Below are 24,854 nucleotides of genomic sequence, written 5' to 3' on the forward strand. Positions count from 1 at the left end.
TAAGAAAATTAATTATTCCAGTAATGAGTTCCTGGGTAACTTGGAAAAATGCTCTTACAAATTACTACTAACAGAAATATGGTTAAAATGTATTTTTTTAATGTTTATTTATTTTTGAGAGAGAGCACGAGCAGGAGAGGCAGAGAGAGAGGGAGACACAGAATCCGAGGCAGTCTCCAGGCTCTGAGCTGTCAGCACAGAGCTGGACGCAGGGCTTGAACCCACAGGCTGCGAGATCATGACCTGAGCTGAAGTAGGCCGCTTAACTGACTGAGCCACCCGGGTGCCCCATGTACTTTTTAAATCTTCATTGAAGTATCTGAAAACTAGCAAGGTAATAATAAATACCTGGGCCAAATTCTGGTAGAAGACAGAAACCCACAGAGGCGAGACCAACATGTAAGGTTGCTTTTCCCAAGGGCAATATCTAATGTGGGAGAGACAGCTGGACAGCTGGGCAGTACTTGTAACAGCCACACAAAACTTTGGAAACAAAAGATAGAATCCAAATTCTACCAAGTGTAGGTGGAAAACTACCCATTCCTACTACTGGAAACTACTGGAAAACTAACCCATTCCTAGGATTGAGACCCCAGAAGTCTGTATCTTAAGGAACAGAATGAAATCTAACTAAAGGCAATGCAAAGACTGCCCATAAACTGAAGTCCAACCACAGATCATCTAGGTAACCCAGAATATCACAGAAGTAAAGTGAATTAAGGTGATTCTTGCCCAAAACAAGGTGAAAGGTAACCCCACACACAAAGAGATTGAATAATAGAAATCAGAAAAGGAAAGATAACAGAAACTAACCCAAAGCTACTCAAGATAGTGAGGTTACCAGATATAAACCACCTAACTATGCTTAACATGTTTATTTTTATTTTATTTTTAATATGAAATTTATTGTCAAATTGGTGTCCATACAACACCCAGTGCTCATCCCAACAGGTGCCCTCCTCAGTACCCATCACGCACCCTCCCCCTGTCCTACCCCCCATCAACCCTCAGTTTGTTCTCAGTTTTTAAAAGTCTCTTATGTTTTGGCTCCTTCCTTCTCTAACCTTTTTTTTTTCTTTTCCTTCCCCTCCCCCTTGGTCTTCTGTTAAGTTTCTCAGGATCCACATAAGAGTGAAAACATATGGTATCTGTCTTTCTCTGTAGGACTTATTTCACTTAGCATAACACTCTCCAGTTCCATCCACGTTGCTATAAAAAGCCATATTTCATTCTTTCTCATTGCCACATAGTACTCCATTGTGTACATAAACCACAATTTCTTTATCCATTCATCAGTTGATGGACATTTAGGCTCTTTCCATAGTTTGGCTATTGTTGAAAGTGCTGCTATAAACATTGGGGTACAAGTGCCCCTACGCATCAGCACTCCTGTATCCCTTGGGTAAATTCCTAGCAGTGCTATTGCTGGGTCATAGGGTAGGTCTATTTTTAATTTTTTGAGGAAATTTTTCCAGAGTGGCTGCACCAGTTTGCATTCCCACCAACAGTGCAAGAGGGTTCCTGTTTCTCCACATCCTCGCCAGCATCTATAGTCTCCTGATTTGTTCATTTTGGCCACTCTGACTGGCATGAGATGGTATCTGAGTGTGGTTTTGATTTGTATTTCCCTGATGAGGAGCGACATTGACTATCTTTTCATGTGCCTGTTGGCCATCTGGATGTCTTCTTTAGAGAAGTGTCTAATCATGTTTTCTGCCCATTTCTTCACTGGATTATTTATTTTTCGGGTGTGGAGTTTGGTGAGTTCTTTAAAGATTTTGGATACTAGTCCTTTGTCTGATATGACATTAGAAAATATCTTTTCCCATTCCGTTGGTTGCCTTTTAGTTTTGTTGATTGTTTCCTTTGCAGTGCAGAAGCTTTTTATCTTCATGACATCCCAGTAGTTCATTTTTGCTTTTAATTTCCTTGCCTTTGGGGATGTGTCAAGTAAGAAATTGCTGCGGGTGAGGTCAGAGAGGTTTTTTCCTGCTTTCTCCTCTAGGGTTTTGATGGTTTCCTGTCCCACATTCAGGTCCTTTATCCATTTTGAGTTTATTTTTTTGTGAATGGTGTAAGAAAGTGGTCTAGTTTCATTCTTCTGCATGTTGCTGTCCAGTTCTCCCAGCACCATTTGTTAAAGAGACTGTCTTTTTTTCCATTGGATATTCTTTCCTGCTTTATCAAAGATTAGCTGTCCATACCTTTGTGAGTCTAGTTCTGGGATTTCTATTCTATTCCATTGGTCTATGTGTCTTTTTGTGCCAATACCATACTGTCTTGATGATTACAGCTTTGTAGTAGAGGCTAAAGTCTGGGATTGTGATGCCTCCCACTTTGATCTTCTTCTTCAGTATTACTTTGGCTATTCTGGGTCTTTTGTGGTTCCATACAAATTTCAGGATTGCTTGTTCTAGCTTCAAGAAGAATGCTGGTGCAATTTTGATTGGGATTGCATTGAATGTGTAGATTGCTTTGGGTAGTATTGACATTTTGACAATATTTATTCTTCCAATCCATGAGTACGGAATATTTTTCCATTTCTTTATATCTTCTTCAATTTCCTTCATAAGCTTTCTATAGTTTTCAGCATACAGATCTTTTACATCTTTGGTTACGTTTATTCCTAGGTATTTTATGCTTCTTGGTACAATTGTGAATGGGATCAGTTTCTTTATTTGTCTTTCTTTTTTTTTTTTTTTATTTTTTTTTAATTTTTTTTTTTTAACGTTTTATTTATTTTTGAGACAGAGAGAGACAGAGCATGAACGGGGGAGGGGCAGAGAGAGAGGGAGACACAGAATCGGAAGCAGGCTCCAGGCTCTGAGCCATCAGCCCAGAGCCTGACGCGGGGCTCGAACTCACGGACCGCGAGATCGTGACCTGGCTGAAGTCGGACGCTTAACCGACTGCGCCACCCAGGCGCCCCTCTTTATTTGTCTTTCTGTTGCTTCATTGTTAGTGTATATGAATGCAACTGATTTCTGTACATTGATTTTGTATCCTGCGACTTTGCTGAATTCATGTGTCAGTTCTAGCAGACTTTTGGTGGAGTCTATCAGGTTTTCCATGTCTAATATCATGTCATCTGCAAAAAGTGAAAGCTTGACTTCATCTTTGCCAATTTTGATGCCTTTGATTTCCTTGTGTTGTCTGATTGCTGATGCTAGAACTTCCAACACTATGTTAAACAACAGTGGTGAGTGTGGACATCCCTGTCATGTTCCTGATCTCAGGGAGAAAGCTCTCAGTTTTTCCCCATTGAGGATGATATTAGCTGTGGGCTTTTCATAAATGGATTTTATGATGTTTAAGTATGTTCCTTCTATCCTGACTTTCTCGAGGGTTTTTATTAAGAAAGGATGCTGAATTTTTTCAAATGCTTTTTCTGCATCGATTGACAGGATCATATGGTTCTTACCTTTTCTTTACTAATGGGATGTATCACGTTGATCGATTTGCGAATGTTGAACCAGCCCTGCAGCCCAGGAATGAATCCCACTTGATCATGGTGAATAATTCTTTTTATATGTTGTTGAATTCGATTTGAGTATCTTATTGAGAATTTTTGCATCCATATTCATCAGGGATATTGGCCTGTAGTTCTCTTTTTTTTCTGGGTCTCTGTCTGGTTTAGAAATCAAAGTAATGCTGGCTTCGTGGAATAAGTCTGGAAGTTTTCCTTCCCTTTCTATTTTTTGGAATAACTTGAGAAGGAGAGGTATTATCTCCGCTTTAAATGTCTGGTAGAATTCGCCTGGGAAGCCATCTGGTCTTGGACTCTTATTTGTTGGGAGATTTTTGATAACTGATTCAAGTTCTTCACTGGTTATGGGTTTGTTCAAGTTTTCTATTTCTTCCTATTTGAGTTTTGTAAGTGTCTGGGTGCTTAGGCATTTGTCCATTTCTTCCAGGTTGTCCAGTTTGTTGGCATATAATCTTTCATAGTATTCCCTGATAATTGTTTGTATTTCTGGGGGATTGGTTGTAATAATTCCATTTTCATTCATGATTTTATCTATTTGGGTCATCTCCCTTTTCTTTTTGAGAAGCCTGGCTAGAGGTTTATCAATTTTGTTTATTTTTTCAAAAAACCAACTCTTGGTTTCATTGATCTGCTCTACAGTTTTTTTTAGATTAATATTGTTTATTTCTGCTCTGATATTTATTATTTCTCTTCTTATGCTGGGCTTAGGGTGTCTTTGCTGTTCTGCTTCTATTTCCTTTAGGTGTGCTGTTAGATTTTGTATTTGGGATTTTTGTTTCTTGAGATAGGCCTGGATCGCAATGTATTTTCCTCTCAGGACTGCCTTTGCTGCATCACAAAGCGGTTGGATTGTTGTATTTTCATCTTCATTTGTTTTCATATATTTTTAAATTTCTTCTCTAACTGCCTGGTTGACCCATTCATTCTTTAGTAGGGTGTTCTTTAACCTCCATGCTTTTGGAGGTTTTCCAGACTTTTTCCTGTGGTTGACTTCAAGTTTCATAGCATTGTGGTCTGAAAGTGTGCACTGTATGATCTCAATTCTTTTATACTTATGAAGAGCTGTTTTGTGACCCAGTATGTGATCTATCTTGGAGAATATTCCATGTACACTCGAGAAGAAAGTATATTCTGTTGCTTTGGGACGCAGAGTTCTAAATACATCTGTCAAGTCCATCTGATCCAATGTATCATTCAGGGCCCTTGTTTCTTTGTTGATCCTGTGTCTACATGATCTATGCATTGTTGTAAGTGGAGTATTAAAGTCCCCTGCAACTATCACATTCTTATCCATAAGGTTGCTTATGTTTGTGATTGTTTTATATATTTGGGGGCTCCCGTATTCAGCACATAGACATTTATAATTGTTAGCTCTTCCTGATGCATAGACCCTCTAATTATTATATAATGCCCTTCTTCATCTCTTGTTATAGCCTTTAATTTAAAGTCTAGTTTGTCTGATATAAGTATGGCTACTCCAGCTTTCTTTTGACTTCCAGTAGCATGATACATAGTTCTCTGTCCCCTTACTTTCAATCTGAAGGTGTCCTCAGGTCTAAAATGAGTCACTTGTAAACAGTAAATAGATGGGTCTTGTTTTTTATCCATTCTGATACTGTGTGTCTTTTGGTTGGAGCATTTAGTCCATTTACATTCAGTGTTATTATTGAAAGATATGGGTTTAGAGTCGTTGTGATGTCTGTAGGTTTCATGCTTGTAGTGATGTCTCTGGTACTTTGTGGTCCTTGCAACATTTCACTCACAGAATCCCCCTGAGGATCTCTTGTAGTGCTGGTTTAGTGGTGATGAATTCCTTCAGTTTTTGTTTGTTTGGGAAGACCTTTATCTCTCCTTCTATTCTGAATGACAGACTTGCTGGATAAAGGATTGTCGGCTGCATGGTTTTCCTGTTCATCACAATGAAGATTTCCTGCCATTCCTTTCTGGCCTGCCAAGTTTTAGTAGATAGGTCTGCCACTACTCTAATGGGTCTCCCTTTATAACTTAGAGCGTGTTCATCCCTAGCTGCTTTCAGAATTTTCTCTTTATCCTTGTATTTTGCCAGTTTCACTATGATACATCGTACAGAAGATCGATTCAAGTTACGTCTGAAGGGAGTTCTCTGTGCCTCTTGGATTTCAACGCTTTTTTCCTTCCCCAGATCAGGGAAGTTCTCAACTATGATTTGTTCAAGTACACCTTCAGCCCCTTTCTCTCTCTCTTCCTCTTCTGGAATTCCTATGAAATGGATATTGTTCTGTTTGATTGCATCACCTAGTTCTCTAATTCTCCCCTCATACTCCTGGATTTTTTTATCTTTTTCTCAGCTTCCTCTTTTTCCATAATTTTATCTTCTAATTCACCTATTCTCTCCTCTGCTTCTTCAATCCGAGCTGTGGTCACCTCCACTTTATTTTGCACCCCATTTATAGCATTTTTTAGCTCCTCATGACTATTTCTTAGTCCCTTGATCCCTGTAGCAATAGATTCTCTGCTGTCCTCTATACTTTTTCTCAAGCCCAGCAATTAATTTTATGACTATTATTCTAAATTCTTGTTCCGTTATATTGCTTAAATCGTTTTTGATCAATTCGTTAGCTGCCGCTACTTCCTGGAGTTTCTTTTGAGGAGAGTTCTTCCATTTTGTCATTTTGGGTAGTCCCTGGGGTGGCTCCCAACTGCAGGGCACTTGCCCTGTGCTGTCCGGAGTAACTCGTGTTGATGGACGGGGCTGCAGTCAGACCCGATGTCTGCCCCCAGCCCACTGCTGGGGCCACAGTCAGACTGGTGTGTACCTTATCTTCCCCTCTCCCAGGGGCAGGACTCACTGTGGAGTGGTGTGGCCCCTGTCTGGGCTACTTGCACACCGCCAGGCTTGTGGTGTTGCTTCAATGGGATCTGGCATATTAGCTGGGGTGGATCCGCAAGGTGCACAGGGGTTGGATGGGCAGGCTTAGCTCTTTGCCATTGGTGGTCCCCTGCGGGAGGGGCCCTGCAGCACCGGGAGGGAGGCTGACCCGTCGGAGGGTTGGATCCACAGAAGCACAGCGTTGGGTGTTTGTGTGGTGCAAGCAGGTTCGGTGAACTGGTTCCCTTTGGGGTTTCGGCTGGGGGATGTGAGAGGGAGATGGCACTGGCCAGCACCTTTGTTCCCCACCGAGCTAAGCTCTGTCTTCCAGGGCTCAACACCTCTCCCTCCTGGTGTCCTCTCTCCCTCCCGCTCTCCTTCCGAGCAGAGCTGTTGCCTTTTAACATTCCAGATGTTAAGTCCCACTGGCTGTCAGAACTTGCAGAGTCCGGCCCCTCCACTTTTGCAAGCCAGACTTCAGGGGCTCTGCCTTGCCGGGCAGGCTGTCCCTCCACCACCCCGCTCCCTCCCACCAGTCCGTGTAGCATGCGCTGCCTCTCCGCCCTTCCTACCGTAGCTCTTCCATGGGCCTCTTGTCTATGCTTGGCTCCAGAGAGTCCATTCTGCTAGTCTTCTGGCGGTTTTCTGGGTTATTTAGGCAGATATGGGTGGAATCTAAGTGATCAGCAGGACGCGCGGTGAGCCCAGCGTCCTCCTATGCCACCATCTTCCCTCAATCCCTGAATTACTATCAACATGCTTATAAATATAACATTAAATTTTTAAATTTCAGAAGTAAAGATTATGAAAGTTGAAAACTGCAGATTTGAACTATGAACTGTGATTCTAAACCCACTGGTAAACTTAAAAGCAGATATGACAAAGGTGAAGAATTAGTAAAACAGATTCAGAAAAACAATGATCTTGAAGGAAGCATGCAGTAATAAAAAGATGGAAAGTACAGAGGCAAGCATAATAGTCAGTGCTCTCAACCTCGCTTCCAGAAAGATGGAGTGGATGTACTTATTCCTATTCCCTCTCCTGAGTACAACAAAAACTCTAGTTGTTATCTCTAAAACAAACGTGAGATGACTTTGAAAGGTGGAGAGACTGTAGGCAGCCTGGATAGGCACCTTGGAACCAGAGAAACAATGAGGTGGTGAGTTTCCAAGATTTTGTTTTAGTCTTATATATCCTTGACTTGAAGCTGAAGAAACCAGCAACCCAGAAATACCAGTGGGTGCAGATCAAATAAATCTCCAACAGAAGCCCTCTCTAGCAAAGGGACTGGGAAAAGGGAGCTTAGCAAGAAAGAAAACATTTAGATACTAACCGCTCTACTCTAGCCAAACACCAGAGACAAAACTGTGGCCCCTAAAAGGTTGAGTAAGAAGCCACCCTTGCTAGGTGGTTTTGAGGCACCCCAATCTTCCTGCTGGGGTGATGTCAGAAGAAGCCAGGTAGGAATATAGGACTTCCCCCCCCCCACTGGTTAGAGTCAAGCCTCTCCCCTTTCATTGTCAATGAACACTGAGTGGGGACCCTGGACTTCATACCTCCCAGCAGCAATAACAAAGGACTGGGACAGTGTCAACGCAGGCTTAATGGTGAATCACATCTTCCACCACAACCCAGCAGGAGTGAGGCTGCACCCTCTACATGGGTTCGGTGGAGCCCATATAGGAAGGAGTAGCTAGGCACTCCTACCTCTCCCAGCTAAAAGTCAGTGGAGGCCTAATGGGGAGCTGGAACCCCCACCCCTGCCCGGCAATAAGAAGTGCAGTGTAAACCACAGTGACATATCTATATACCTAGCAGAATGGCTAAAACAAGAAATAGTTTTAACACCCAGTAGTGGCAAGGATGTGGAAGAACTGCATCATCCATACATTGCTGGTTAGAATGTAAAACGAGAAAGCGACTTTGGAAGATAGTTCAGCAATTCTTTTTAAAACTAAAAGTGGGCCTTCCAATATAACCTAGCGACTGTACTCTTGAACGTATTTCCCAGAGAAATGAAACTTATTTTCACTCAGAAACTTCTGCATAATATTCATGGGAGCTTTGTTTAAACTCGCCAAAACCTACTGGACATCAGCATTCAAAAGAATGAAACTGAACCACTTTCTTATACCATACACAAAAATAAATTCTAAATGGATTAAAGACCTAAATGTGAGACATGAAACCATAAAAATCCTAGAGGAGAACACAGGCAGTACCTTCTTTGACACTGGCTGTAGCAACTACTTTCTTTCCAGATAGGTCTCCTCAGGCAAGGGAAACAAAAGCAAAAACACACTAGCCAAAGCCTGCACACTACCCAAATGTCCTTCAGTGGGTGAGTGGTGAAACAAATTGTGGTACATCTATAACATGGAATATAACCCTGCAATAAAAAGGAAAAGACTCTTTATTGATATATGCAACAATTTGGATGAACCCCAGATTAGTTATGCTGACTGAAAAAAAAACCAACCTCAAAAGGTTATATATTGCAGGATTTCATTTTTTAAGTTTTTTTTTTTTTTTTTATTTCTTTTGAGAGAGAGAAAGTACAAGTGGGGGAGGGCCAGAGAGAGAATCCCAAGCAGGCTCCTCACTGTCAGCACAGAGCCTGATGCAGGGCTCGAGCTCACAAACTGTGAAATCATGACCTGAGCCAAAACCAAGAGTTAGACACTTAACAGGCTGAGGCACCTAGGTGCCCCGCAGGATTTCATTGCTATCCATTAAATAATGTAATAGTGATTGAGAACAGATCAGCAGTTGCCTGGGGATGGAGATCAGGGAAATGTTGTGATGATGCACAAGTAAGTATCTTGATTGTAGTGGTGCTTACACAAAGCTACACATGTGATAAAATTTCATAGAGTTATATACCTATACAGAAAAAAAATGCAGGTATTGCTGGTGAATCAATGAGCTTTACAGTTTGTGCTTTTGATGTTGTACTATCGTTCCCTATGATGTTAACACCAGGGGATGATGGCTGAAACGGGCACAAAACCTTCCTGTATGTTTCCTTGCAGCTTCCTGTGATTTTATAATTATTTTGAAGTAAAAGGCTTGAAATAAATAAAACCATAAAGGGAAAGAAAAATAGGATACCTAGAAAATCTCCATGCTTGTGGAAATTAAGAAATAAATTATAAATGAACTATATGGAAGAATACATCACAATGGAACTTAGAAAAAAATCTGGACAAATATAAACATACTGCAACATGTAGGACACAACTAGAGCAGTCCCTGGAGGAGGTGTGAGGGTGGAAGAATGTCTATTTTAAGCAGTATTCCAAGGGGAAGTCCTTTTTGAGAAAGTGATGTCTGATTATAATGAATGGAGAGAATGTGCCAAAAGCTTTCAGGGAAGCGCTATCCAGGAAGAGCTACAGAGGTCCTAGAGTCAGGAATGATTTAGAATGACCCAGAAACAGTACCTGTAGGTAGTAATTAACTCTAGAACCAATCCTAATGCAAAAGGGTAAATTAACAACCACAAAAAGTCTATATAGTGTCTCAGCTAACTTTTACCCGAAACATTCAATCCTTGGACCCGGTCACTGCTTGGAACCCTCGAGCTGTTTTCATCACCATGGCAGGCTAGCTTCTTAACTTGCCAATAGAGCAAAATTGCAGGTCCTTCACAGGTCTTGCCAGAAATCTGGCTGCTAAATTTTCAATACTTTTGCAAGCCAGTTAGGGACTTGTAGTAGCTTAAAATCAACCATGGTGACAAGATCTATACCATGGAATCAGCAAACACCAGAAATGAGGTTTTGTTTTTGTGTTTGTTCTGAGAGGTGGTTGTCAAACATTTATCAGTATACTACTACCAAAGAAAGATTCCTGAAAAGATAGGACATGAGCTGTGTCACTAGATAGAATATAAGGTTACTGGAAGAGAGGATGAGAGAATTATAAATGTGGTGACTGAAATGAGCTAGGTTATCAAAGCTGGAGTGGGTTCCACTTAGAGAAAAATGAATAGAGAATTTGATTCTATCAATTGGGTTATGAATAGGAATAGAGTCATAAGAATGGGAGAGTAGGTAAGAAGAAATATTAATTTCAGGCTAAAAAAGTTTAGACATCAGTTGTTTCAAACATATTCATTCTTAAACTCTTATTTCCAACCTCTCTCTTTTTAAAGATATCACCTCCTACTTCAGAGAGAAAATAGAAGGAATAGGATCTAAATTTTAATATCCTCTCACCAAACCTACAAACCAAACACATCTGTGCTTTCATGGCCTCCTTCTGTTCTGACAATGTAGGAGTAGCCCTCTACTGGTTTGTCTTATCCCTCTACTTGTGCTAGAGAGCTCGTAATATCCTCCCTCTTGACTTATTATTTCTGATTACAAATCAAAACTCTTATCTTACTAAAGCTCTCTGTTGTGCTGTCATCTTAAAACGATTGTTTATCTTGGCATTCATGAAGCCACACATTTCTTGGTTCAACCCCCTCCCAATAAATAGAAATGCCTTTCTTTCCATAGTTATGATTCCTTATGAAAACCACTTCATCAAGCATACCCTTTACTGTATATCCACTTACTGTGCTTTATTTTTTCTAATGACTCATTATTATTTAACCTGATAATACATTTTTATAATCTCTTCCTTTGTTTCCTCTTTTCTGTTAGAAGGCAAAATCTGGGGGCACCTGGGTGGTTCAGATGGTTAAGTATCGACTTTGGCTCAGGTCATGATCTCACGGTTCGTGTGTTTGAGTTGTCCATGCTGACAGTGCAGAGCCTGCTTGGGATTCTCTCTTTCCCTTTCTCTCTCTTTCTCTATCTCGTACTTTCTCTCTCTCTCAAAAATAAATTAATTAATCTTTTTAAAAAATTTAAAAAAGAAGGCAAAATCTGTGTTGTTCACTGCTGTACTCCTACCATCGGTTAACAGCAGCATTAAATAGAAGTTTCTACAGTGATGAAAATGTTCTAAATCCATGCTATCCAAAATGGCAGGCATTATACTAACCAAGCCATATGATCATGTGGAATCACTATTAATCGTTTGAAATCTGGCTACATAACCCAGGAGTTGCTTCTCTGTTTGTTACATTTTAATTAATTTAAATGTAAATAGCCACATATGGCTAGGTGCTACTATATTGGACAGCACAGATCTACTACAGTGCCTTCCACATAGGAGGATTCAGCAGTCTTGTTGAAAATGAAAGAACGCATGAATGAAAAATACATGTATGAAAGAATGAAATACCTGCAATCAGTTTATAGTTTATAGATTTGGCATGGAACTGTCACCTTCCCCTCCATCTATTCAAGATTTCTGGCATCGGTTCTGTTATTAAGGTTTTGATTAGAATTTTTACTTGTTTCCATACTTGCCCAGCATATTACACAAGGCTTTTGTTTCACCACATTAGGCTGGCATCTTAGCAAATCACCATATTCCTCAAAGTTTGTTTACTTCCTCATTGCTAAAGCAAGATTTCTGAGCTATTTCTCTTTCTGGACAGAAAACCCTCTCACTTTACCTATTTCCTCTCATAATTTTATTTGTACTTGTCTTAAATATTCTTAATGTGAAATATTACATGGCAACATAAAAGTAAACACCTTGTATTCTACAATGTGGACTGAGATATAAGTGGTTAACAATATCATTCAAATTTCATTGTAGTACTCAGGGGTCACATTTCACCTCTTCCTCACCAAAAATTACAACCATCAAAATTATAATCCCCATGGCTCCAGTTTATTTTTATTACCTATGTATCTCAAAACAATATACTGTATCATATTTATTCAGAGTTTTACAACTTTAAATTAATGATATTATACTCTATAAATCATTCTACATCTTATTTTTATTGTTAGGAAATTTTTGAGATTTATCTATGTTTTTATACCTAGGTGTCTTTTGTTCTTTTTCACTGCTGTATAGAATACTACTGTTTTAGTACACTGTTCTATTGATGATCATTTCAGTTGTTTTCAAATATTTTCACTATTATAACCTAGTCTACTATAAGGTTTTTAAAGTTTATTTATTTATTTTGAGAGAGAGAGAGAAGGGGGGGGAGAGAGAGAGAGAGAAGGGGGGGGAGAGAGAGAGAGAGAGAGAGAGAGAGAGAGAGGGAGAATCCCAAGCAGGCTCTGTGCTGTCTGGACAAAGCCCAATGTGGGACCTGAATTCAAACCTTGAGATCATGACCTGAACTGAAGTTGGACACTTAACCCACTGAGCCACCCAAGTGCCCCCCCTACTGTAGGTTTCTTACATACTTGTCTTTGTGTCCTATGTTAGAGTATCTCTGGTGTATACACATGGTAAAGTACATTCTGGGTTGTAGGTTATTTTTTTTTAACCTTCAATAGTTCTAGATATAGTCCTTTGTTATTAATGCATTACAAGGATCTTCTCCCAGTTTATTTCAGTGTTCCTATTTGAAAACATATTTATTTTTAATAGAAATAAGCATATAAATCAGTTTGGATCACCCGCTGCTCAAATCCACAAACAATAGCAAAAGTCATTAGTTAGACAATTTAGAAACTCATCCTAAACACTCAGAAAAATTAAAGCCTTAAAGCCAATGATTGTACCATATACTCTTCTAAAAGCTAATAAATATATTTATATACTTCATCTTTGTAAGATGTTTCTTTTCATCTATGTTATTTTCATGGTTTTGATAAGGCTATGAAATTAATGTGCTATTTTCCTATTCTTTCATATCCTCATGAAAATATTAAGCAACTTTAGAGTATCTTAAGTCATCTTAGTAGCCATGATTACCTCACACATTCTTTTCAGTAATCAGTGCAAACATATGGATAGCCTTCCAGTAATTGTGGAAAACATATTTATTTGTTTATTCTTACTGGATTTATCTTTAATTCAGCTGATTTATTTTATAATAATTTAAATATACACAATAATGGTTAGAAGTCAGCATTCTTTTTACAAAGAAGATTTTAAAAGGCTTGACAACAGGAAATACTACGTAAATTGTTGAAATGTTAAAAAAGAAATAAGGGTACCTCAGTGGCTCAGGTCATGATCTCACGGTTCATGGGTTCGAGCCCCCATCGGGCTTTGCACCAAAAGTGCAGAGTCTGCTTTGGATTCTGTCTCCCTCTCTCTCTCTGCCCCTCCCCCGTGCATGCACATGCTCGCCCACTCTCTCTCTCATTCTCTCTCTAAAAATAAATAAACATTAAAAAAATTTAGATGCTTTTTCCAATTTTTAAACCCATAATATAACTGACATTTCAGATGGAAACCATAACAAGGAAGCAAACAGGAATCAGAGTCAGCATCCTGGCCAAAGTCAGTAATCAGAGATTTGATCTTGACTGAGGAGAGGACTGACCAACTCAGTAGTGACTGAGACTAAAGATCTAAAATGTCTAAACCAGATTGCCAATTATATTAATTCTTCTTTAGTTGCATATAAGAAAACTCAATTTAAGCAAAACAAAAAACAAAAACCCCACAAAAAGCAAACAATACAACATAAAAAAATATTTATGGAAAAGATACTGGATAATTAGTGGGGAGTATCGGCAGTCCATCCGTAACATAGGCAGGAATACAGGTACTCAGATGCCATCAGCATTCTGTCTTGGCCTCCAACACTCTTTTCATACTCTTTCTAGTTTTCTTTCTACAACTTGACTTTTCCATGTTTCAGAAATCTTCTCTGATAACATTTCCTGAGACTGTTACTGTTACTGTGACTGAGAACTTCAGCCACCGAAGTGAAGCTGACTCTTTCTCAAATTCGATTCCAGTTATATTTGGAGGGATTTTAATTAGCCTTACTTGGGCCAAGTGCCTATCAATTGTTGCTGGGAGGTCAGGGTACTATTATTGTGCTAGCTTAAGTCTGTTCTCCATTCCTGGCCACTGTTATGGCCAAGGATGAGGCTACTGTCAGCATAGCTGCCCTCACTATAATGTTGCAGATGGTAGGGTGAGGGAAAGGATAGGGAAATAAGTCTAAACAGACATTCCCAGGGGCTCTATTCCAAAAATGGCAGGCAGACTAACAAGCTGTGATTCTACACAGAATATTTTGGCAATCATGCAGAGATGTTTCTAACAATTTGAGTTTTTCCAACAGTGAACAGAGCTATATTATGAGGTAGAAAGCATTATGTAAATAAAAGAGATTATGGATAAACTATAAAATCATTTATTAAGTGTTATATAGGAAAGATTTGGAAAAGTCTAAGAGATTGGACTGCATTATCTTCTAAGATATTCTTACTTTGATGGTTGATAATGCTTGATTTATTTCACTTTAGCCATTCATTGATTCGTTTAGCAATTTTTAGAGTATGTATTGTTTATGTCACTGTGCTACTTGTTTAGGATACAAAAGAATGAGCATCTTCTGTGCCATCAAGGTACTCACCAACTTGATTATATATATTTTAGTTAATACCAACAAATTTTAACACAAGGTCTAAAAGTTACATGTCCACGAGACAATAAAGATCTTCCTTGGTGTATTCCTCATACCCCTTGCCCCTTTACCACACGTTCCGTATTCTAGCCATAACATAAGTCATCAAAACAAGCCATATACTTCCAGGCTGCCATTCCCTTACACATTTTTTTTTTTACTCTACCTTCCTTAGGTGTCTAATATGATGTCTCCTTTTACTTCTCACCACAAAACAAATTTACTTACTCCTCCATGTACTTTATTATTACTTCAGTAACATATTGTACTTATAGAATTTCTTAAATAATTATGCACGTGTTTTTTTCCCACTGAATTATGAGATGTAAGAGGACAAGGATGTTGTCTTATTTAGTTTTTATAGTCAAAGTGCAACACAGTAAAAACTCAAAAAAACTGATTGTAACAAGATAAGGATAGTGAACAGTGGGAAATTTCTGAATGAAATGTGACTATAAATATTAAAGTTAGAGTTATTGTTAATAACAGAAAACAAAATAATTGTCATTTATATATATTTATAAAAACCCTACAGATGACATTTGCTCATGAAGTAGCATAATCTTACCTTAAACATAGAAAAGATTCATATTTATAATAAAGTATAGGTCAATATTCCAATCACATATTCAAGGAAAAACATTTCAGTTTTCAATATGCAATCATTATGATCATTCTTTTTTTACTGAAGTATAATTAACATACAATGTAATATTAGTTTCAGGTGAACAACATATTGATTCAGCTGTTCTATACATTACTCATTGCTTACCACGGTAAGTGTAGTCACCATCTGTCATCAAATAAGGTAATTACAGTATTATTGACTATATTCCCTACGCTGTACCTTTCATCTCTGTGACTTATTTATATGTGGGATCTAAAAAACAAAATGAACAAACGGAAACAAAAACAAACACAAAGCCAGACTCTCAAATACAAAGAACAAACTGGTGCTTGCCACAGGAGAGGTGGGTGAGGTAATGGGTGAAATTGGTAAGGGGGATTAAGAGGTACAAACTTTCAGTTTTGGAATAAATAAATCATGAAGATGCAATCATTATAATCATTCCTGACAACTATTTTCAAAGTTATTTCAAGAAACAATGAAAAAAAGTTTGCCAAACAAAGCTCAACCATTAAAAACAGAAAATCTTACTCAATATGCATTTATCAAATATTGACTTCCATTTTAAGCCGAGTTCCAAAATTTTTATTATCCTAGAAAATTTATAATGCCACAACAGTGATAGAAGAAAGAATAACTCCTGCCTTGTGTGTTGCTTTCACAAAGACCATCTTTTTTCTAATCTTTTATTCTTTATTATATAACATATAGATCACATGTATTATATATTATAATATGTATATATTATATTATATTACATACTTTATATATTATATATTATATTAAATCATATATATTAAATATTATAACATATATCTTATAATATGTATATATAATATATGATATATAGACTATCTAGATTATTTTGTGGAAATGTGGAAGGATTGCAAAATGGCAAAGAAAATTGCAAAAAATGCATATTTTCCACATCTTTCCCACACATATAGATAATAATTTCATTATAAATCTTTAAACTCTATTCATCTGATTCCTAATCTCTTCTCTCTTTTTTTGAAGTTCTATTGACTTTATATTATGTTTGTATTACATCCAACAGATTAAAGATGCATTAAATATTACATCTCATGGTTTTACTAAAGCCAAATACATTTTCAGAAAGATTAGATATCATCTTTCTCTACAAATCAAATTAGAACTGAAAAAGTCAGTTTCCACACATATATTCACAAAGAAATCATATGTCATACTCTGAATTTGTCTAAGAGATGAACCTTTCACCTTCTGATAATTACTTGAGACATAAAGAATGACAACTCAACTTTTACAGTGTTAAATTATTTCATAGGTCAATATCACGTATTAAGTTGCTATTTCACATCAAACAGTTTTACATTTTACATTTGCAGACAAAATATAAAGTACTAATTCATTCATATTCAAGGACTACATTATGTCTAAAATGTAAAACAGCAAATACTTATACATTTGAAGCCTCAAAACTCTTATGGAAGAAATACTTTAATTAGAAAATACTATTTCATTTTACTATAAGACAGCTTTTGCTCCTGAAGGAATGTACCTTTCATTTTACTTTTTTTAGACTGTCAATAACTATTGAATACTTCCGCCTATTTCTGATAGAGATTTTAAAGAATATAAGAAAATCTTGAGACACAACTCCTGCACTCCAAAAGTTTCAATTTATTGGGAGATATTATTACTAACTTTCTGAAATAGCTAGGGAAGTCTTGATGCAAAGAAAGCAAAAATGATAGCTTGAACTTAAAACATACTTTATATGCTCTTACTCTCACTACCACCTATGAGGTAGGTAGAATTACTGGCCCTGTTTTGCCAATGTCTTACAGCTGGGCCGTGTAGAACTGGATTTAGCCCTGCAGTCTATCACCATGCTATTCTCTAGGCAAGTATTATAACCAGTGTTCATCGGGTAAAACAAAAGTAAGAAAAGAGTTCTCAGGACACTTCAGTGTGCTATAATGTACAGTAACTTTAAAACAAGATGAAATGTGCAGTATTTCCCAATCATTGGTAAAATGTAAATCTGATTTTAGCAGAATCAGGGGAAATGATTACAAAGTCTCTGAGACTATAGAATTAGGCTCAAAATCAAATAGATTAAAAGCTAGATGTAAACGAAAAAACAAACAGCCAGAGGAAACTTTATTTAAAAATGAGATGAAAAAGGTGTCTGAGTTCTAGAGTTATGAATCCATAAAAATTTAAAGCCATCCAGCTATATTAAAAAATCTCCCATATCAGGAAGAAATTATTAAAATGTGAGTAACAAAAAGTTTCTGGCTTAATATATAAATAGAAAAAATTGGTGAGAAAAAAATGAAATATTCAAACAGAAAAAATGAGCAAAGAACTTGGAACTAACGACCTCTAGACACACACACATGCACACTGGGGAAAAAAAGAGCAAATTAATATAGAAAAAGTATTTAGTCTTCATGAATTAATATGATAAAACTTTTCTGCAGAAGTTATAGTAAAGTAAGAAGAATCAATTTATCACATAGCAAAAGGTAATATAGACATGCTAACTGAAAAAAGAATGTCTATATTGTGAATGGATATATTAGCTGAATCCTATAGGGGAGAAAAATAATATATAATAGAAATAATATACATTTCTCTTTGATAAAGGAAACCATAATTTTTTAAAAAGGAACCTCTTTTAATCAGGGAACCATACTTAATGAAATAGGAAATGTAAAGAAAAATCACTTTTACCTAGAAATTCTTTTAATTCAGGTAACCATGTTATGCATCATTTATCTTCATTAGTCATTAAACTAGAGGATGTAGAATATTTGTAACCCACGGACACAAAGAACCTATTTGTTAACCAAAGTAAGCTTAAACTTGAAATTGCCTCACTGTTACAGTTAGATTATATGTGCTATTTTGCTGTAATTCCATGTAAAAAGATAAGCACTTTCTTATAAATATTTTTTCTTTCCCACCTAGAATGTAAACTTTGTTTTCAACAATTTTGGTATATGTACAGATAATGATGCATGGATAATCACATTAATGTATATTATGAATAATGGTAAATTTCTTGCTGAACTGATGGGATTCCACCAAGTTGGAATTCAGTTAATTTAGAGGAAAATTTTAAGTGTGGTATTCTTTACACAACTCAGTTTGTATCTACATCAATAGTATATTACTAGTGGAAAAAGTTGTTCTAATGGAACCATAGGTTTCACTTAGGAATGGCAGTAATGTATTTCTTCAGCCCTAATGTTAGTATTACCCTTTCATACCTTCTCCCCATACACACACACACACACACACACACACACACACACACACCAATACAACATCCGTAGGTATACATACCAATAAGAGCTCTTCTTCCTAATTTTACACACTCTAGGATCCTCAGCAACAAAGAAACAAACTTCTTTTGAAAAACAATTCTAGTAACTTACCTAAAGAAGGACTGAACATAGCAATAAGGAACACATTATCTCCATGCTGTTTCTATCTATAACTAATTCATTTATTGTGTTTTACTAAGAGAAACTGTAAAAAATATTTTGGAAAATTGTTTGCCTTTTCCAATTGATTTAATTGCTTTTTAAAAGATATCAACAAGCAGCTGCCTTGAAATTTTTCAAGTCTTTTGTCTATTAAGGAACTAAATGTTAAGACAACTCAGTTACATTGATTAATGTAGTATTAAGGTACATAAAATATGACCTTCCTACAGGTTTATTTATTGCCTTTGTAAGAAAGCCTTTGATATTATCAACTATTCTGAGGTTATATTTGAATAATGAAGAAACTACTCTGTTCACTAACCTTCATTTAGAAATTTTAACAACACTCATCAAGATCTGTTTTGTTTATTCTTCTAATGCAAGACTGTTCATCCTGCCTGTCATTGTGATGAACTTTGTAGGGTTTAAAGGCTGAATAATCTTAGAGGAATCCTGAGCTTTCCCACAGGAGATACTTTTTCCATGGGAGATACTTTTAAAATTCTATTGAGAGCTGTTACTTAGTGCTGATATTTCTGCTTTTGCAAAAGAATTATCCATACTTTGGCATGGAGCCTCCAGAGTGTATCTGATTTTTATTCATCCAGATTCCCTAAATGATCTTCCCCACAATGCAACTACTGGATTAATGCAAAGCATATGTTGCTAAATAAGAAAGAATTCTAGTTCATATGAGCTACCAAGTTAAAATTTAATAAAAACCGAAAGACTAACTCTTCCTTGAATATGGCCTCGGCAAAAGGTCATGCATTTTTTCCCCTCCCTCCTATAGGTCTTCAAACACTAAATTGAAAACAGGTAATGTACTGCTGCCACTCACCCCTTCATCCACCATTCACTCAGTTTTCCTCTTCTTAGGTTCTTTCCCAGAGCCCACTAAGTCATCTGAGGGAAAGGAAAATATGAGACTACAACTAACCAGAAAATAAAGAAGAATAGGGTGAAACTTGACAATGAAGCTTTATTTCCCTCTAACTACAGCTTTAAGCTGTTAGTTGAAAAAATTTAATAAAATACTGAGGTTTCCTATTACATGTTTCATTCTACACAGAAATGTACCTTAATAGCTTCCCACTCCATGACTGGCCAATAATTCAACACAAGAGATTTCTTTGTATGGGAAGGTATACTTTCCTATACTTTTGAAAAAGAAAATGAAAATGGACGTCACTGTGAGGTTATCATTTTGCCATGGGGGAGAAAGTAAGTCTTCTATTCATGATTCCACTTTTGAAAGATTTTAAAATACAAACATTTGGGTTTTTTAAATTACTGTGATTTAGCCAAGATCTCAATACAAGCATTACTTAGTCATGTTTTCTAGGAATTATATGATTTTCACTGGTAAATAATTTAAATTGTTAATATTCAGTATAGAAATCAAAATTCATCCAGTGGTATAGCTCTTGAGAAATGTTAAGTCACACTGGAAAATTAAGCTTTCCAGTAATTTCCTTTCTTATTCTTAAATTTTCAGTTAAGAGAAACAGTTTTTGTTTGCTACAAGACAAACCAAAGATGTAAATAAAAATAAATAAATAAAAGCACCCAGGAAGAAATCTGTGCTTAGTGAAATAACAGACAAATAGAGAGCAAATGTGTAACCATCTGGAGAATAAGAAAATCAAAAGTAATAGGCGGCATTCAGAATTTATTACAAAGAAATTATGCCAAGAGCTTCTTACTGCAGTTTTCTATGGAAATGTTCAAATCAGTGGATAAAGAAATACATTATATACAACATATTTGGGCCCTACTGATATAATTTTGTACATGATCTCATGGCATAATATTTGCTAAGTAATCTAAATTAGCTTGGCTATAAATGCTGTCACACTGATTGAAAACTTGCTATCACACCACAAACAGCCAGTCATAATAAATGATACAATTTGGTGGAATTGTCTAGAGCCAGAGGGATATGATACTGGGTCATCTTTGGCAGTGTATTATTATAAAATGCAAAGAAATTAATAAATCTAAAAGCAATTGAGACACCAAACAGATACAAAATAGAGGGTAGAAAAGAGAGGAGACTTAATGAAAACTAAATAGGTCAAACCAGCAAAAGTTCATCATCACCCTAACGAGGGCTATAAGGTGGGATCCACAACGGTTCCCATCATCAGAAGTATAATTTTGACAATTCCACTTCCATTTGCTACTTCAGAATCTAGATGGAGAAGGAGGAGAAAGAGGAGAAAAAAATAAAATGTTCTTTCCCACTGTCTAAATCAACCCTTCAGAATGTACCCTGATATCAGCATTTCAGAAATCAAATCCAGTTACCAGTTGGCATTTTCCTCCTGCATCTTTGGATGCAGAAATTATTTGTTTTCTCTTTGAAGCCACAGTGCTTGGCATGTGTTAAATGGCCAAAAACAAAAAATTTCTTGCATGGAATTGTTGGACTCTGTGTGAGAGAACAGAATCTTAGTTTGAAGGGCAATGATGAAATTTCTGAGCCTGTTTTCTAGAGCTGTGCTGTCCTAGTGTCTTAAAGACACTAGCCATGTTAAATTTTAAAATTAAAAATCCCATTCCTTGACTCTACTGGCCATGAAGGACTCACTGACCACAGGTAGCTAGTGGCCACTGCATTCTGGAACAGTACTATCATTGTAGAAAAGTGTTTCAGATCAGACAACACTGTTCTAGAGCAAGTCAGTAGCATATGATAATTTTCCACACATATTTTCTAAAATCTATATTCATTTATTCATTCAGAAAATATTCATTGAATATACATTATATGCTAGGCACTAAAGACACAAAAATAAACAAGACCCCTTTTTAACCATTTAGAACCTTTTGGGGAAAGACATTAGTGAATAGATAGTCACAATCCAGTGCCATCCCAGAGGGTTAATTGGAGGAGAGCATGATTTGGGGCAAAAAGTAATCAAGAAGAAGACTACTAGTCAAGGTGAATATTTTTAAAATTAAGCCAGATGGAAGTAGAAATGGAGAGGAGAAGAAAGTACCAAAAGGTACTTAAGAGGCACAAACAGCATGATTTGATAAGAAATTGGATGTGGTAATAGAAGGAGGAGTCTAGAGTAACTCCCAAGTTTCTGGCATGAGGGAACGAATAGAAGGCAATGCCATTAACTTCATTTGGGTCTATGTGAGGAATAACTGGTAGGATTTAGAGGAAAGATGACTATTTTAAGTTTATAAATGGGTGCTTTATAATGCTATATGGGTGTCCAATATTCTTGAGAAGATCTGAGATGAGCTCAGAGGTTTTGGTACTATCATTGTGGAGCTGGCAGTTTGATGAGATCACACAATGACAAAGAAAGGAATGCTGGCAGTGAGTGCCAAAAAAACAACATTATCAATTTCTTAAAAATCTGCAGGGAAAACAGAATAAATGGGATCATAGAAACAAAGGGAAAAGAATTGAATAAATGGGATCATAGAAACAAAGGGAAAAGAATTTTAAGGAGGAGCCAACAACCTAAAGAGCTTCAAAAACTTACATAATAAGATAAAAACTAGAAAGAAAAAGTCCATTTAATGTGGCAACAGGTCATAAATGACCTTAAATGACAGTAGCAAAAGTTAGGTAGCAGGAATCCCAGGAGTGAAGGAATGAGAAAGAAGAAAAGGCACGGACAGACCACTCTTTCCAGAAAATGTACTGATACAGGATGTAAAGAGCTGTACGCAAATTGATAGGTAGATATAAGCAGGGATGTTTATTTTGTTTCTGGTTCTATTGTGGAAAAGGCTTGTGCATTTAGTTTAAAAGTTGCCATGTCTATAGGCTATGCATATAATGGGTTCAACTTAGCTTGTTTGGATTAATTGCAGCTTATCTCCAGAGCTACTGACCCTTGGCCAACACTATGGAATGCATTAAACTAAAGATAAATGATGTTTTGAAACCATGGGTCTGTGAGTTGTTTCAGAGCAGGATATATCAGCCTGCCAGCACTGTTTAGTAATAATAATTGGATTTATAATTACATCTAATTTTGATAGAGCCTGGGGGAGGGGAACTTTCAAAGTTAAAACTGGAAACATAGCTAGAATATATCTACATGAGGAGTTCATTACAAAAGATCTCCACCGTGAGCAGATTTGGGTTTCCTGCTACAGAGTGTTTCAGATGCACACCAATAGTGCTTACAGACCTGTCTGTACAGACTAAGAGCACCTGTATGACCCAGAGGTGGGAGAATAAAGAAATATGTGCCTGTGATCTCTGGACACCTTTCCATGCATATCTTCTGTTGTTTCTATGCTATATCCTTTGCCTATAATAAAGTTGTTCTGAGAGCACAGACAGTAAACAGAGTTCCCTAAGCAGTGGAACACTGAAGGTAATTAACACATAATTAACACTGGCTAGCATAATGTTACTAGCAAAAATACCCTGCTCTTTGTCAGTCTGTCAAAGAATTTGTCAAAACTGTGATCTGGGGGCTCAACAATTACAATTCCTGAGGATAGTTTTCTCTTCAGGAAAAAATTTATAAAGTCTTATTTCCACAAAACAAATTTAAAAGAAAAATATTATCCAGTTTGTCTGTGAAACATCTTACTAACCATCAGTGATATCTGACTGACTGATTTCCCATGCAAAGTATTTCATTAGTTTATTAAGAGAAGCAGTCCATTTTAGGTACTCATACCCTCTTGGTTGTATTCTTCCACTGCCTTTTCAACCATTTCATCATCCCTCCACCTTCACCATGTGATTTCATATGCCCAGGCACCTCATCCATTTCATTGGCTTGTGCTTACATCCAAAGTTTTTCCGGCATCCTAATGATGGATTAAATCCCCTCAGTTCACACTGAAACGTCTTTTAATTATCTCTGCTCACATAAACATCCTATAAGTACCCAGGAAAAGAGGCCAGATGGTAATGTTCATAGATACAGACTAAGGTGAAACAGAGGGATAGAGTGATGAAAGTAGATTATCAGACCGTTTAATCAAGTGCCAAGGAACGTATCTTTTAAATCTGTAAGATGTGGAATTAAATTCCAGATGGGCTCCTTATCCGCTATATGACCTTGAGAAGACTACTTCATGTATGTGAGCATCAGTCTCCTCCTCTGGAAAATGGTAAAAACAGTAACATCTCAAAGTGTTGTGTGAGGATTAATATAACATACACATGCAAACTTTTTAGTCCACTGACCAGCATATAATAAGCGTTTAATAAGCCGTGATTTAAATTCAGTGAATGAGGGGCGCCTGGGTGGCTCAGTCGGTTAAGCGTCCAACTTCGGCTCAGGTCATGATCTCACGGTTCGTGAGTTCAAGTCCCGCGTCAGGCTGTGTGCTGACTGCTCAGAGCCTGGAGCCTGCTTTGGATTCTGTGTCTCCATCTCTCTCTGCCCCTTCCCTGCTCACTCACTCGCTCTCTCTCAAAAATAAACATTAAAAAAATAATAATAATAAAATAAATTCAGTGAATGACAGTTCACTAACAAATTATATATTCATGAATACAATCTTAACCTGTCCAAATCTCTCCATACCTCAGTTTTCTAATAGGAGGGTAAAATTAAATTGACCTAAGTGAATTTCTATGAACACTGAGAGACTGAATACACAGAGGAACAAAGTCCAGACCATATGTAAAAACAGAATGCTAACCCACAACCTCTACACCAACCAGCCTAGGAAGCCAAACCACCACCTGTGCAGTAATCAGCCAGGAACAGTCAGGACTTTGTCAATTACTGCCAGCTTCTCTAATACCTGCCGGCACTTACAACTCAGGACCAACAAGAGAAAGCCAGATAAACCCTTCAAACCAATCACGTAGGATATCTTGCTCCTGGTTAGCCCACCTCCAGCTTCCCCATGCAACAGCCTCTAGTCAGAGCATACCTAAAGTCTTCTCTTTTTTCCCCATTAGAAAACGTTCCCACTCCCTTGTCTCCCTTGGAGTTTCTGCCCTTCACAAATGA

General features: G+C 37.1%; 1 protein-coding gene across 10 annotated transcripts in view; it reads right to left on the reverse strand.

Annotated features, from left to right (window-relative positions):
- CCDC178 (coiled-coil domain containing 178) overlaps positions 1–24,854 on the reverse strand; it is a 468,894-nt gene that overhangs the window by 441,948 nt on the left and 2,092 nt on the right. Inside the window, exon 1 of one of the 10 annotated variants that reach the window (XM_042910986.1) lies at positions 19,978–19,996. The exons of 7 other annotated variants lie outside the window; for them this stretch is intronic. The gene's annotated coding sequence lies outside the window, so the exon portion shown is untranslated. Of the gene's footprint in view, positions 1–8,557; positions 8,725–19,738; positions 19,758–19,977; positions 19,997–24,854 lie in introns of those variants that run through there. 2 more of the 10 variants (XM_042910987.1, XM_042910984.1) reach the window with 2 other exon arrangements.

This window comes from Panthera leo, chromosome D3, assembly GCF_018350215.1.
Source record: "Panthera leo isolate Ple1 chromosome D3, P.leo_Ple1_pat1.1, whole genome shotgun sequence".
Lineage (NCBI taxonomy): Eukaryota > Metazoa > Chordata > Mammalia > Carnivora > Felidae > Panthera > Panthera leo.